The sequence below is a fragment of the Populus trichocarpa genome, chromosome 12 (genome assembly GCF_000002775.5).
Source record: "Populus trichocarpa isolate Nisqually-1 chromosome 12, P.trichocarpa_v4.1, whole genome shotgun sequence".
Classification (NCBI taxonomy): Eukaryota; Viridiplantae; Streptophyta; class Magnoliopsida; order Malpighiales; family Salicaceae; genus Populus; species Populus trichocarpa.
The window spans coordinates 9,806,608-9,809,368 of record NC_037296.2 but is presented as its reverse complement, the minus strand read 5'-3'; the positions used below and the strand labels follow the sequence as shown (position 1 = coordinate 9,809,368).

At 38.2% G+C, this 2,761-nt stretch overlaps 1 pseudogene; it reads left to right on the top strand.

Moving 5' to 3' along the window:
• Positions 1-257: 257 nt before the first annotated feature.
• LOC7483466 (protein EDS1L-like) lies at positions 258-1,991 on the top strand (annotated as a pseudogene).
• Positions 1,992-2,761: the final 770 nt, after the last annotated feature.

Genomic DNA, 2,761 nt, shown 5'->3' with positions numbered 1-2,761 from the left:
AACCTCAAAAGCTGCAAATTTGACTAGAATAAAAAGAGCTCATGGGCACCCTTAAGATTGGAGAGGTCGTGGGGATCAACAAACAAGTCATCAAGACAGCGTATTGATGTCCATGAAGGCTCACAAATCTCCAGAGAAACATTATCTCTCTAAAAAGATTAACGAATCATCGTTTATTTTTAGCTTTCCTGGTTCTTGGACCTTCCAGCTATTCCCTTCCCTCAAATATACAGGTCTTGATGAAACTGCTACATGCGATGAAGCTTTTCTCAAAAGATCCAAAGCAGTTTTGGCTAATCAAACACTTCAAAAATGAGGTATCTGAGTCCACTATATTCTGGCCATTTGATTTCCGTTTTGTTACTGTCAGTTGTGATTTTCCTTTAGATATCCTAAATCTTTCCATGTAAATGTATATGTATTTTATTATTTATTATTATTTTTTGGTAATTTCCATGCATATATGTTTTGTTATTTTCATCCAATCTCATAATTGTTTGATGGTTATGGTTATTGGCTTTGAAATTCATTTCACTTTCCTTGTGGTTATGGCATGTAAAATGTAAGATGCTAGTTGAGTTCTTCTATGGGAAAATAGTTGCTGATACGATTGACAACAGTGTTATTTGGGAAACTAATCAACGTAGGAAAATGTAGAATTACGGACAGCACATAGCGATCAACATGAAAAACTAACTCCAGGGTGTTGTTGGTTTCCAATCTTCTCAGGTAGAAAAAGCTGTGACTCGCAGGAAGCAAGTTGTGTTTGCAGGCCACTCTTCAGGAGGGGGCTATTGCCATCCTGGCAACAATTTGGTTCTTGGAACTGTACGTTCGACAAGGCTCTAAAGATACATCTCCTCTCTGTTTTACGTTTGGTTCTTCCCTTGCTGGCGATCGCACCATGAGCCATGCGCTTAGGCGTGAAAAATGGTCTCGCTACTTTTTTGAATTTTGTTACAAGATATGACATTGTCCCTCCCTCGGATTTCACTCACTCCTCTCTCAGCTATTGAGCAACAGCTGCAGCAGGTTCTTGATTTTTTCAATCCAAAATCCAAATTTTACAAGCAAGAACATGCGGATCAAGTTCCAGGTTTCTTTGTTATTGTGATGGAAAATGCATCGTCTGTTGCTAGGTATGCTGCCTGTAATACCATGGGGAGCCCAAACCTGCTTTTAGAGACTCTATCAAGCTTCATTAAATTAAGTCCCTACACACCCTTAGGGACCTATGTCTTCTGTAATAGGAAACTTGTTGTCGAAAGTAATCCAGATGCCATTTTGCAAATACTGTTCAATTCTTCTCAGTTAAGCACCGTAGAAGAAAAGGTGACAGTTGCCAGAGGAAGTCTAAGAGATCACTTGAACTACAAAAGCAAATTGTATCTAGTTTTGATCATGGTCATCTAGAAGCACTTGTATTATCTTTAAGTTGATAATGCCTCAGGTGGGCTAGGCCTGGTAAGTTTTGCTTCTTTGCTCCTCACATGATCGGTCGTCAAAAAGATGGTTAGTTATCATGCTTAATTTATCTGGATACACAGGAAGTAACAGTGAGTTGGAATCCACAAAATTTGCTGAAATTGGACATATTAGTTTCAATAGCAATCATGACTGACTGATGACCACAGCTTGTAATGGTGTCTTTTATTTGGTATGCCAGAGCGACAGGGCCAGACTCTGTATTAGCGCCGCTAAAGAACTAGAGAAGCAGAAGCTGAGGAACCAGGCTGTAATCGACGAAAAGAAGAGAGATATTGAGGAAAAAATACAGAAGCTAGAAGCGTACAAAAGCAACTGCGAACTTAGCAAAAGCTGCTATGATGAAGAAGAATTGTACTACAAATGTTTCCATCTACTTCTGTGGTTTGTACCATATATTTTTTCGTATGGAGACTTGAAGATGTTAAAAAGTGATTGTTTCTGATGCCAGAACAAAAGTTAGTTCACAAATTAAGACACAGGCATCGTTCAACAGAATAAACAAATTTGCATGGCAGGTATGGGGAAAATAGAACTGTATTAGGACGCTCTCTTGACATGGCTGTAGAGTGAATAAAAACCGTCAGCTGAAACCAGCTCTATTTGGTAAAATCAGATTTAAAACCTTATCGCATAAGACCATATCAAGTAAATTCAAGAATGTTGAAGGAGATTAGGTTCCTCACTGTTCTGTTTTTACTCTCAAACAATCGCAGATTATTATTTACAGTTCATCTTCTGCTCAGCCTTCTTTGGCCTGGCCTGGTTCATCCTGTTGATTATAGTTTTTAATAAGATAATTTCCATCTTTAAGACAGTACTGATCCATCATCATGAATTTCAACACAGTCGGATTTTGCAGAAACTATGATGCTGATCGGATGCTGACGACTAGAAGATTATGAATATGCTAATAGCAGGATTAAAGCAATTTTTTTTTTTACAGTTCTGTCATCTGTTCACATTCAACCTGGCTAATTGAACGAGGTAAAAAATACAGTAGGTAGATTTTCTAACTGGACGTTATTTATGGATTCTTCAGTTTCTATAAACCCAATGGGACACTCTTGTCGGCTACCCTTTTTCTCTATAAAAAAATGTTGATCACATGTATCCAAAAAATCCAAAAAACACACACACACACACACACACACACACACACACACACACACAAAGGGACACGTTTTGTAATCTATTCCTCGTTCAAGCTTTCCTGTCACTGGACAAAGCCAAACAAAAAGACCACGCAGAAAATGGTTTTCTTGCATAGGATTAC